This window comes from Styela clava, chromosome 12 (genome assembly GCF_964204865.1).
Source record: "Styela clava chromosome 12, kaStyClav1.hap1.2, whole genome shotgun sequence".
Classification (NCBI taxonomy): Eukaryota; Metazoa; Chordata; class Ascidiacea; order Stolidobranchia; family Styelidae; genus Styela; species Styela clava.
The window spans coordinates 18,510,862-18,524,327 of NC_135261.1; the positions used below are offsets into that span (position 1 = coordinate 18,510,862).

Genomic DNA, 13,466 nt, shown 5'->3' on the forward strand with positions numbered 1-13,466 from the left:
CCACCCACCACTGTAGCATAGGCTAGGATTTACATATTTATCCCGGGGGAGAGGAAACCCGTTAGGACGGCTTAATCATATGGCAAACCACGGCCTCTCGTCGGGAGGCGGACAACTCGACTACACGGACAACTCACCAGAGACAACTCGACTACCTAGAGGCCTGGTGAGTTGTCCGTCTTTTGGCATTTTCTACGGTGGTGTTTTAGGTCTATAGAAATGCGTTTTTGATATTTTTAGTGCTCAAATGTTGAGAAAAATACATAAATATGCTCTTGAGTCTGCGTTTTGCAAAGCAATGTCTTCTCCTCGAGCATCGATATCGCAGAGCGATTGCTCGACTGGTGAGTTGTCTGCCTCTCGTTGCTCGGTAGTCGAGTTGTCTTCACCTCGAGCATCGATGACGTCACTTTGCCGTGGTGACTTGGCTTACAACTAATATCAGTCGGCACTAAGTAAATGCTATGCAACTCTTGAGTCTGCGTTTTGCAAAGCAATGTCTTCTCCCCGAGCATCGATATTGCAGAGCGATTGCTCGACTGGTGAGTTGTCTGCCTCTCGTTGCTCGGTAGTCGAGTTGTCTTCACCTCGAGCATCGATGACGTCATGTCGCAGAGCGTTTGCTCGACTGGTGAGTTGACGGCCTGTCGGGCGACTGCCGTAGGCGAGTTTAGACTATTGCAACCATAGACTACTGAGCTTACATGCATAAATTTTTAAGTGTTACTGTGAAGTATAAAGATTTTAATATATTTAAAGGTTCTCATTCAAAACATTCAATACTAATAAAGTTCAAAAAATTAAACGAACACAGTCCTAAAAGGCAACAGTCTAACTTCGCTAACGTTACTCCAATTTCGTCTGTAGACTGTATTTGTATTCATACAACATGATCAAAATAACCTACTTATACAAATAAAAATGCTTTCTAGAGCATATTTATGAATTTTTCTCAACATTTGAGCACTAAAAATATCAAAAACGCATTTCTATAGACCTAAAACACCGCCGTAGAAAATGCCAAAAGACGGACAACTCACCAGGCCTCTAGGTAGTTGAGTTGTCTCTGGTGAGTTGTCCGTGTAGTCGAGTTGTCCGTCAGCCCTCTCGTCCGGTTACCAGTCCAGGTCGGGTATGGGATTAGTTAACCAGTTATTTCGAGTACCGTGTACCGTACCATTCACTTTCATCAAGAGTCAAAATGGTTAGGCATAAGCTAGAGAAGTAAATGCTGTGTCGGTAACTGCTTGGATAACTCTAGATATTCATCTAATGAAATCAGCATGACGGAATGAGCCGAAAACGTCAACAACAGTCTGAATTTCATTACCTGTCAGGCTGTTACCCACAATTCTAGGCAATGTTCTGTCATAGTTTACTGAATATAGTTCGCTCACGGCCGGTTCGCTACGCATAGGTGATATTTTGAAGCTTACGGAAAAGGATTTCCGTTTGAATTTATTTGCGTATTTGGAATGGTTTTGTTAGTTGAAATAACTGAAAAGATATACTGAGGCATTAGAATAAAGTAGGTGGTCGTGGCATCCGCCATGGCCGCCAATCATCTCTGCGTCGGTACTATGAAGTATCAAAGTGGAGTAGGGGCAGAGTATTTTTGCTGTTCTGTGATTGCATTTATTGGATGGTAATTAAAGATTTATACTGGGATTATAGCACAAAAGTAAAAATTCAGATGTTCCCAAGTAGGGATGGGCGATATGGAGTACCAAATCCGGAGGATTTGAATCCCTAGGACTCGGTTTTCGGCTCCGTGCGTCAATTTTTGTATTACGGATTTCTTATTTATTAATCAGGGACGAGCGTTATTCTCTCGCGACGAAATCTGTTTCGCGTGATTATACAGTACTTGTGTTTTCTCGCAAAGAGCCCGCAAACGCGTTTGCGGCAGATATCAAACACAGTAATCCCAGCTTGAATATTCAGAACGCGAAGACGGCGTTATTGCACCGTATTATTTATTATCATTGGTGCCGACTGCAATCTTACAGGCGCTTTTTCGAGTGCAATAATCTCAATTTTTCGGAGTAGTTAAACCGTAGTAGTATATATTTACGTTTAAACATTCTTTATTTTATATTGAATGACATTTCGAGTTTTCCCGGAAAAAGATGAGTACCGAGTGACTACCGAAGTTAGATGATAAAACATTATTTGCGATTAAGTTAGATCGAATTTTACTTTTCATGACACCTGGTTTCCGAAAATACGAAGTTACACCGCAAAACAATGCGCTTTGTCACATTTATCTTGTGCTCCTAATAAATTACATATATCTTGGATTTCGAGACGCTGATGAATCCGTTCATATCGCCCAAGCGCGATTCACGCCTGGTCGAGTGTCGGGTGCTATTTTAGTCGACGATAAATTAATAAAGTTGTGATGATAACTGAAAATTAAAATTGGGTAACAGAAATTAATTTGTCTCAAGATGTTATTATATGAATTTTGCTCTCAGAAGCAATCGTTTTTTGTCTCAAAGGCACAAGACATTTAAACAATATATACCGATATCATATTAGTCCGATAACCTACATCCTCCTTAGACATTGGCTACAGCCAGATAGCCGAGAAATCGCGTAGAGAGAATACCATGACGCATCATCCAAGCGTAGCGAGAGAACTGTGTAACATGAATAAACAAGGACGAAAAGACGTGAGCGAACTATATTAAGTTAACTATGGTTCTGTGGACGTTTCCCCGATCTTTGACCCCTGAAAGATTCTCCCTATACTTTATCATTGCAAAATTTTCAACGCTGAGTGTTTTGGGGAGTTAACTATTACAAACTAGCTCACATGTTCAAAACTTTCATTTCTATTTAGAACAATAAACCACGTACCGCTTATAGGTACTGATAGCTTATTTTATGCTTGTTTATCGCGGAGTTTGCGGTATCATTTTTTCATTACTGTAATTAAACCAAAAGTCTCCGAAAAACATAATGACAAGTAAGTTATTTGATTTACAACTATTTTTTGGAAACATACCTAAATACTGACGAATAATACGCAAAACTACCGAAAGAGGCAATGTTTACAACCACGCTTGAATATCTGTCTGAGCGAAAAAAGTGTTTGAGCGACGGAATAAATACCAATTGTTACGTCATTGTTAACTTATTGCTGGGTTGTAATTGTTACAAAAATAAACAAAGAAATCGATGTTTGGGGGAAACGTAAAATTTACGAAAAGAAGAAGGTTCAGTACAGCGATATTTTGCTTCATTAAAAAGGTACTGGGCGAATATAAAGGAATTTTGTTATCGGACACGAAATGTAACGTTTGTGGATCTGTTCTGTGATGAAGTTGTTGTTGTTGTTGTCATGTTGTTATTTTTTTTCTTCTTCTAGTTATATCAACTGAATGGACATGTTGAAAACACATTACTAATTTGTACGCGACTGGATATTGGATAAGATAAGATTTACATATTTATCCCGGGTGAGAGGGAAGCCGATAAGACGGCTTAACCATATGACGAACCACGGCCTCTCGTCCGGATACCCAATTAGTGTCATTGGGTTACCATTCCATGTCGGGTATGGGATTGGTTGGTTATTTGTTTTCGGAAGCATGAACTTGATCTTGATATCCATCCAGCAAGTGAGTGTGCGTATTCAAGATACGATACATGCTTAAATCAGTATATACCGTGTTTCCCCAAAAATAAGACTGGGTCTTTTTCAATATTCTTCCGAAAAATAATACTAGGGTTTATTTTCGGGGGATGTCTTATATTTTCATTTATCAAAAACAAAAGTAGAGAAATACGGAATCAAATTGAGGCTAGGTCTTATTTTCGTGGTAGGCCTTATTTTCGGTTCAATCAATTTGAATAAGTTTTCTAGGTTAGAAGGGTAAGGTTTTTCAAATTTAGCAAATTCATTTATTCGATCGTATTCAATTCGATAAATATTTGGGACAAGAAATATTAACCTGATTAAAAATTAAACAAAAATCAGTGTTATAAAATTTTAAACCGGTCTTAATCTAGGCCAATTTAAAAATTATAAATGATTCAAAATTCAATGTCGGGGTCCGCAGCCTACCCTGCCTAATGGTAAATCCGGCACTGATTTTCGTATATAAATTAGTATTGTTACTGAATTATGGAGTAACTAGTAAAAAAAAACTCTAGACACAAGTTATTTAATTACCCACATAAATATCAAAAAAGAGCACATGTAGTTATGAAACTTATCCAGTTTAACGTGAAATCCATTTTTGGATCCACATTCTGCACTAGAAGTATCGCAACTACACAGATTGAGTCGAGTAAATATGATACAAAAATACTATATGACAACGTTATTCCGTTTATCGCCACAAGTTACATTAAAACGCTGTCGCAAGTTCACTTTTTAGACGACGATATACTCGTATATATATCGTCACGCTAATAACCGAATCGCGTAAGCCATTTTTAGCAGTTTTGGGAAAAACGTAAAAAACTTCCTAATGATATTGCTATGCCATTGAGAGTCAATAATTTGCCATAGTTCAATTTTTTGATCGTAGCCGGATTTAAGTTAATTTGTATGTCGCAGTCATATGACGTCATAATAGCGCACTGTGACTTAGGCAGAAATGTGTCTATGACTTGGGGACATACGCATTTTTGCAACTTGACTACAGTATATGCACCAGTCCAAAAACGAATGTAATTCTTAGTATCTACGATGTCTAATCCCCAAAATAGCTAATCTGTTTCAATTACATTATTTTTTATGTTTAAAAATATATATTTCATCATTATAACACGCTCTGCACACCCATCGAAATAAGACTAAGATTAAATATAAAGAATAAAACAGAATGTACCCTTATATAGTAGCCAACCAAGGTGAATTGGACGCAGACAGTGAATATCACAAATGCACACCTTCCTATACTGTAGTATAAATTCAAATTTATAAGCGTTAAACTAGAATCTGAGATGCAAAAACTCGAAAATCCTTAGCCGAGGTTATTTTGCCTTTGTGACGTCACAATAGTTCTGCGTTAACAGTGATAATTCATTATGACGAAACAATTGAACAAATTTGCATGCCATACAAAATCTCAATTTTTATGGGTTTTGGAATTCTTAAAATAAAATCTGAGTTAACAGACAGGTGCGCAGCATTATATAAATACCTATTTTATAAAAAAAATCAAAACCGGCAAAAATGACTTACGCAATTCGGTTATTAGCGCGACGATATTTATATCGCAGATTATTACTTCGACCTTGAATTTTTAAATAATACTTTTTTTTCCGTTACCCCAGTTTTCGAAAAAATCATAGATTACATATAGGCTAGCCTCCTCGCGACCCCCTAACGAAAAAGGTAAAGCAATTTCAAAAATCGGTATATTCTATTTAATTATTTTAATGAGAACAATGTGCCTGTATGTATATCGACTGTAAGTTCGTGTGACGATTTTGTACGTAACTGTTTACTTCAGTGGTTCCCAACCTTCTAACCAGCGGGCCAGCAACATCATTAAAAATGAGCTCGGGGACCGGTCACAAAATATTAAAATGAATGAAACAGAAAAACGGTCGATTGGAGTCAAATATCACCGTCACATTCACGTGGGCAGTGAACACTGGCCCAAGATTTGAACACGTCTGACGATGCTTCGGATAAATGGGGAACACTCAGAAGATTTGATAACACATGGCATCGTATGACGGCCACCGTGTAGAAATCTCGAGATTCGGAATATTAACGGCCTGCCCAGTTCTTTGACGAAACATAGACAGACCAATGACATTAAACAACATGATGCGCAACTCCGGCATTTTGGGCCGAAGATCGTATCCGATAGCACGCTCCAATGCACATACTTGGCGAGACGAAAACGAGCGGATGTGTGCTGCTTTCAAGGCATAGCACGAATAGTGTTCGCGCCTGCTTTGACAGTTGTTGTCGATTTTAATGATATTTTGGAAAGTTGAGGTAAAAAGAAATCGGAAAAAGGTAAGATAAATACTATTGTTGTATATCACACCCGGGCATCGCACTGTTAAGTACATGTGGAAAGCCAGCCTTTGTCAAATACTACGAAGTTATTACAGTACGGTACGTAGTTGCCCATGTGCCGAAATTGCATATTTACTTACCCCTTATGGTTTCAAATAGTTCATGCACCTCCGTTTAGATTTTTTTAATCAGTGAGGATATATACTCATTGCTGATTGCTGTCCATTGTAACATACTATTGCACATTCACTTTTATTTGCGTATTGAATCAAAGTGTTGACAAGTTCACCTAACATTTCACTCATACCGGTCTATATTGTATAGTCTGATCTCTCAAGTATTTGGAGCCACCAATGCTTGTAATTTTCTGACTAAACCCTTTTATTAGCTGGTTTATATACCAAATTCAGTAAAACATTTTTTACATAAAACATGAGATATTGGATTTATTAGCTTTTCCATTCTAAATCATATAGACTGCTTTATTTATTCTTAACGAAAATTAATAAATCTCCTCTCTTTCTTTAGATGTGAAAGTTGTGGACCAACCCGTCTAAGCATTGTGAGACTCCTGCAGCACAAGAGGCAATAGCAAAAATAGTAAGTATATCAATCAAGAAATTAAGCCGACATAAAGCAAAACTTTCAACTATTCGCCTAATCTCAATTTCCCATTATTTATTCACAGGACAACTATACCAGAAGGGGAGATATCAGAAATCTGGCGACATATCAGTGACAGTGTGATTCCAAGAAATATAATTAGAGTACTCCATGAATGTTTGCAATAGAAAACAACCTATGGAAGCATGCAAAGACATTCGAGATTCGACCATCCGGTAGATTTGTGTATGGCCCCCACATCCTGCAGGGCTTGAGGAAAATAACTAAAAATTCCAAAGCGTAGGATTGCATAGGCGGTCTTCTTTGTAAAAAGGCACAAAACACGCCAGACATACTTAAAACAGCTTTGGAAAATGAGGATTACGGGTAACTCACTGCACCAGTGTTATATTTGGTTCATCAACTTTTGGTAGTATTATAGAAGAAATTCCGGAAGGGGTATAATCATCATTCATGATAAAATACTGTTTATATATATATTTTGGACAACTTCAATCTAGACCAGGGATGTCAAACTCGTGGCCCCAGAGAACTTCCAGTGCGGCCCTAGAACGCTTAACAATAATTGTAATAGTATTTTGGAAGTTTTTTTTTTATCTAAATGTAATATATTTTTCAAACCTTTAAAAGTGAAATTGATTATTCACACAGAAAACAATTTACTGAAAGTAGTTTTGGAATATTAATTTTTTTTTGTCCCCATTTTGACCCAATTAAGAATACACAACAAGCTAGCCAAAGAATACTTGAATAAAACACTTGAGTGATTAAATTAAACGCAAAGTACATGAAGAAGGTGGCATTTTCGAAGAAAATGGGAGTTGCAATATTTCTGCATTTCACAAAATTCTGAAGCACATTGTTTAATTTGTCATATTTCCATCAATACAATGAAAAAACACAATAAGCTCAGCAGTCAATATGACAAATTCGAAGACCAACTTCGAACAGAAAATTTCCATGTGTTTGTATATTAATATAATTATACAACGACTTAGTTACTAAAAATCAATATCAATAATAATTCAAGCAATCCTATGCCACGCAATGTGGTGCGAAATGTCTTGTCGAAAAAATCTGTCATTTGTTTTTTTACTGATCTATACATGAAATGAGTAACTTTTTTGCATTACTGGAATTAATTAAACATTCGCAAAGATCCAGATTAACCCATGATCATGTGACCTCGTTAGTTAGAGTTGGTACTATAATCATTTCAGCCTGGCCTTAGTATGCTGGTGACACAAAAAAGATGCCAAACGTCAGAACAAATGTAATTAAAAAAACATTGAGTATATACTGTAGTATTTTTGTTAATTTTAGGTTCATATATTTAGATTAAGTCATTTTTAGTGTATGTATTATTTTTTCCTTATCCAAAGCTTGTTCAAAAATGATTTTGATGGTTGTACATGGAATTTTATGATTTTTTATAATAAATACTGTAACCAATGACATTAAACAACATGATGCGCAACTCCGGTATTTTTGTCCGAAGATCGTATTCGATACCACGCTCCAATGCACATACTTGACGAGACGAAAACGAGCGGATGTGTGCTGCTTTCAAGACATAGCACGAATGGTGTTCGTGCCTGCTTTGACAGTTGTTGTCGATTTTAATGATATTTTGGAAAGTTAAGGTAAAAAGAAATCGGAAAAAGGTAAGGTAAATACTATTGTTGTATATCACACCCGGGCATCGCACTGTTAAGTACATGTGGGAAAGCCAGCCTTTGTCAAATACTACGAAGTTATTAATTCAGTACGGTACGTAGTTGCCCATTTGCCGAAATTACATATTTACTTACCCCTTATAGTTTCAAATAGTTCATGCACCTCCAGTTAGATTTTTTTAATCAGTGAGAATATATACTCATTGTTGATTGCTGCTTATTGTAACATACTATTGCGCATTCACTTTTATTTGCGTATTGAATCAAAGTGTTAACAAGTTCTCCTAACATTTCACTCATACCGGTCAATATTGTATAGTCTGATCTCTCAAGTATTTGGAGCCACGAATGCTTGTAATTTTCTGACTAAACCCTTTTATTAGTTGGTTTATATACCAAATTCAGTAAAATATTTTTTACATAAAACATGAGATATTGGATTTGTTAGCTTTTCCATTCTAAATCATATAGACTGCTTTATTTATTCTTAACGAAAAACAATAAATCTCCTGTCTTTCTTCAGATGTGAAAGTTGTAGACAAACCTGTCTAAGCATTGTGAGACTCCTGCAGCACAAGAGGCATATCAATCAAGAAATTAAGCCGACATAAATCAAAACTTTCAACTATTCGTCTAATCTCAATTTCCTATTATTTATTCACAGGACACCTATAGCAGAAGGGGAGATATCAGAAGTCTGGCGACATATCAGTGACAATGTGATTCCAATAAATATAATTAGAGTACTCCATAAATGTTTGCAATAGAAAAACAACCTGTGGAGGCATGCAAAGACATTTGACCCTCCGGTAGAGTTGTGTATGGCCCCCACATCCTGCAGGACTTGAGGAAAATAACTAAAAATTCCAAAGCGTAAGATTGCATAAGCGGTCTTATTTGTAAAAAGGCACAAAACACGCCAGACATACTTAAAACAGCTTTGGAATATGAGAATTACGGGTAACTCACTGCACCTGTGTTATATTTGGTTCATCAACTTTTGGTAGTACTATAGAAGAAATTCCTTAAGGGGTATAATCATCATTCATGATAAAATACTATCATATATTTTTGGACAACTTCAATCTAGACCAGGGATCTCAAACTCGCGGCCCCAGAAAACTTCCAGTGCGTCCCTCGAACGCTTAACAATAATTGTAATCGTATTTTGGATTTTTTTTTATCTAAATGTAATAGATTTTTCAAACCTTTTAAAGTGAAATTGATTATTCACACAAAAAACAATTTACTGAAAGTAGTTTTGGAATATTCATTTTTTTTGTCCACATTTTGACCCAATTAAGAATACACATCAAGCTAGCAAAAGAATACTTGAATAAAACACTTGAGTGATTAAATTAAACGCAAAGTACATGAAGAAGGTGGCATTTTCGAAGAAAATGAGAGTTGCAACATTTCTGCTTTTCACAAAATTCTGAAGCACATTGCTTAATTCGTCATATTTCCATCAATACAATGAAAAAACACAATAAGCTCAGCAGTCAATATGACAAATTCGAAGACCAACTTCGAACAGAAAATTTCCATGTGCTTGTATATTAATATAATTATACAACGACTTAGTTACTAAAAATCAATATCAATAATAATTCAAGCAATCCTATGCCACTGCGAAATGTCTTGTCGAAAAAATCTGTGATTTGTTTTTTTACTGATCTATACATGAAATGATAAAAGTAACTTTTTTGCATTACTGGAATTAATTAAACATTCGCAAAGATCCAGATTAACCCATGATCATGTGGCCTCGTTAGTTAGAGTTGGTACTATAAAATCATTTCAGCCTGGCCTTAGTATGCTGGTGACACAAAAAAGATGCCAAACGTCAGGACAAATGTAATTATTAAAACATTGAGTTTATGTTGTAGTATTTTTGTTAATTTTAGGTTCATATATTAAAATTAAGTATTATTCTTTCCTTATTCAAATCTTGTTCAAAAATGATTTTGATGGTTGTACATAGAATTTTATGATTTTTTATAATAAATACAGTAACTTGCAAATGTTGCAATAATAGTGGAATGCAAATATTATTATGTAATTGCATTTGAAATTGAAGAAAATAATAAAACTTAATCCAACTGTTTAGTTGCATCACAATATATGTCACAAACTAAAATTATCTTAAAAATATCTTTTAAGTATACATTATCATAAACTGTTTGCTGCTCTTTTTACAATTTCCAAAATGCAATTCGGCTCTCGAAATCCCACGAGTTTGACACCACTGATCTATTCTAGACGATTCAAGCATTGCTTTGGGAAATAATATCACTTCAATTAAATTGAAATAATCTTGCTATATTAAATACAAAATCGTTGCTATCATAAAGGTAAACCAATTCAGCCACTCGAAATATATTGGCCTTCACAAAGCAATGGAGGCAAAATTGAGAGTTCATGAGCTATGAACATTTGTACTTTTCTTTGTCTTGAACTTTTCATACTCCACAGCCCCTACTAATTTTTTTTAATTTTAATTACTATGTGATGGTCATACATATCTTTAACTTGTATTTTCTGTCATGATGTATTAACAGGAATTATAAACATCCAACAATCAATGAGAATTATATGCGGAATCCCTCAGAATAAATTTGTCTAAAATCGGAGGAAGGCAAAAAATATAAGTAGTTTCCATCCACACAAGCATTTCAAGAAGACTTGCTCGAGCCAAACTAAATGAGCATCGTCGATCGGTAAGGCTGCAAGTAGAATTCAGCCCTGCAAACTCCTGCATAGAAGATAATATTAATTAGTGGGCTATGAGCTAAATTCCTAAATTTAAACAAACCTATCTACGATGCATTGTTTACCAGCAATGTTACCTACGATTAAATGAATATGTAATAGGCTATGTCTAATAAATTCACCTACAAAAGCAAGTTTAATAGGTGCAAACTTTGTGTTATGGAATTGTATCACAGCACAGTTTTGTATGACACCCTCTTTAAAGGAAATTTTAATGATTAAGCGCAAACATTAAAATTACTAACTTTGAATTTTGTCATTATCCGCAAAATGTTCCACACAAATCTTTCCGCTATCGTGTTTGTAATCTTCTCTGATAAAAAAAAACGTCTATGATGTCCAGAATTGCTCTTTACAGCTTGTCCGCCATTCCAGCTTTCCAAGTGAGCAAAACTTCTTAGATATAGAGATTATTTTGATTCGTTACAGGCGCAAAAAGGCAGGTACTACTCGTAAAAAAGACGCCGAGTAGCAAAAGCGAGCGGAAAACGGACGCGAAAGGCGACGAGAAATATGTGCATTGGAGCGTATCATGAAATACAATCTTTCGCCTGTAGTCTTATGGAGTGACGTCAGAGTTGCCTATCATGTTGTTTAATGTCATTGCTGTAACTTGCAAATGTTGCAATAATAGTGGAATGCAAATATTAATATGTAATTGCATTTGAAATTGGAGAAAATAATAAAACTTAATCCAACTGTTTAGCTGCATCACAACATAGGTCACAAACTAAAACTATCTTAAAAATATCTTTCAAGTATACATTATCAAAAACTGTTTGCGGCCCTTTTTACAATTTCCAAAATGCAATGCGGCTCTCGAAAACCCATGAGTTTGACACCACTGATCTATTCTAGAGGATTCAAGCATAGCTTTGGGAAAGAATATCACTTCAATTAAATTAAAAAAAAAAAAAGCTATATTAAATACAAAATCGTTGCTATCATAAAGGTAAACCAATTCAGCCACTCGAAATATATTGGCCTTCACAAAGTAATGGAGGCAAAATTGAGAGTTCATTAGCTATGAACATTTGTTCTTTTCGTTGTCTTGAACTTTTCATACTCCACAGCCCCTGTTCATTTTTCTAATTTTAATTACCATGTGATGGTCATACTTATCTTTAACTTGTATTTTCTGTCATGATGTATTATCTCAATGTGTCAAACTATTAATTAGTGTGCATATTTTGCTTCCAGATGACATAAATGTATTGTCTTGTTTATTACCTCAGCTTGGAGTATTGGCAAGAAAAAGGTGCCAGTAAATTAGGTAAAAAAGTTTTCAACTCTTTCCAACAATCAATGAGAATTATATGCGAAATCCCACAGAATAAAGTTGTCTAATATCGGAGGAAGGCAAAACATATAGGTAGTTTCCATTCACACAAGCATTTCAAGAAGACTTGCTCGAGCCAAACTAAATGAGCATCGTCAAGTGATCGGTAAGGCTGCAAGTTGAATTCAGCCCTGGAACCTCCTGCATTGAGGATAATATTAATTAGTGGGCTATGAGCTAAATTCCTGAATTTAGACACAAACCTATCTACGATGCATTATGTACCAGCAATGTTACCTACGATAAACTGAATATGTAATATGTCTAATGAATTCACCTAGTTCGATAGGTGCAAACTTTGTGTTATAGAATTGTATCACAGCATCGTTAAGAGAAGTAAAAACAGTTGTGTACGACACCCTCTTTAAATGAAAATGCAATGTTTAAGCGCAAACATCAAAATTACTAACTTTGAACTTTGTCATTATCTGCAAAATGTTCCACACAAATCTTCTTAGATAACTTCTTCTTCACAAACTTCTTAGATATAGAGATTATTTTCTTTTGTTACAGGCGCAAAAAGGCAGGTACTACACGTAAGAAAGACGCCGAGTAGCAAGAGCGAGCGGAAAACGGTCGCGAAAGGCGACGAGAAATATGTGAATTGGAGCGTATCATGAAATACAATCTTTCGCCTGCAGTCTTATGGAGTGACGTCAGAGTTGCCTATCATGTTGTTTAATGTCATTGGACAGACTTAATAAAGTGAGCCCCTACGATACTTTGGGAGTAGAAAGATTGCTTCTAAATATGGATAAATTTTTAATTCTATCCTGTATATTCCAACAGTGTTTTTTTGTTTAGTCCAATGTTAATATATTACAGATTACTCCATAATTAATTCGAAAGTAAAACAGAACATGAAAGTGAAATAGTAGGTAAAATCGTGTACGGGATGTCATCTTAATTAAGTGTCTTTTATTTTTCTTGGTTTGTCGTTTTGTTTTTGACTGTGTTAAGCGCTTCGAAATTATGTATGAAATACAACACGCTCCATACTCTGCTTTTTATTTTAGAAAGATTATTTAGATGTCTAAATACGATGATATTACAACACTAAAAT

The 13,466-nt window shown here is 35.4% G+C and overlaps 1 long non-coding RNA gene across 1 annotated transcript; it reads left to right on the forward strand.

The window, feature by feature from the left end:
• The first annotated feature begins 5,894 nt into the window (after nucleotides 1-5,894).
• Nucleotides 5,895-8,041, forward strand: LOC144430756 (uncharacterized). Its single transcript, XR_013479704.1, has 3 exons — nucleotides 5,895-5,989; nucleotides 6,521-6,592; nucleotides 6,681-8,041. It is a non-coding gene; the product is annotated as an uncharacterized LOC144430756 (long non-coding RNA).
• The last annotated feature ends 5,425 nt before the right edge of the window (nucleotides 8,042-13,466 follow it).